Source organism: Penaeus monodon, chromosome 31 (genome assembly GCF_015228065.2).
Source record: "Penaeus monodon isolate SGIC_2016 chromosome 31, NSTDA_Pmon_1, whole genome shotgun sequence".
In the NCBI taxonomy this organism is placed as follows: Eukaryota; Metazoa; Arthropoda; class Malacostraca; order Decapoda; family Penaeidae; genus Penaeus; species Penaeus monodon.
Window position 1 is genome coordinate 13,169,064 of NC_051416.1, and position 532 is coordinate 13,169,595.

A 532-nucleotide genomic window follows, 5' to 3' on the forward strand; every position below is an offset into this window, starting at 1 on the left:
ATATCGTAGTTCTTTATTACTATATCCCTAACACTAATACTAACAAAAAATATTCAGAGTAATGAAAATAAGGAAAATATCAAGTAGTAATCAGATCATCAACAAGAATGATCTCAAATAACGACACGGTATTACAGTTAATTCTGATGATAATCAAATATGTTAATAATGGTCATGTAGATAACAACTGTGATCGGATTTTCATTGTTAATGGGAAAGAAAAAAGGCAATCATAGAGTACAAAATTCCGCCAACACCCAAAAATCCCCCATCTCTTAAATAAGGGATTAAAAAAAATCCTACCAATGACACACGTTTTATACAAAGGTTGGCAATGATGAAGAAACCTGCCACATTTTCTTGGGTCTTTGATAGTTCTGGATAAGCAAATAAAAAAATGTATAACCCGTTACTCATGGACAACAAACCCATAAATTTCATCTATCAGTAACATCTTTTTCAGTATCACCAGTAATCTAATTAAAGCTGACAGAAAATAACCTCTTGACGGGGATGTCTAAAATTTCACTCT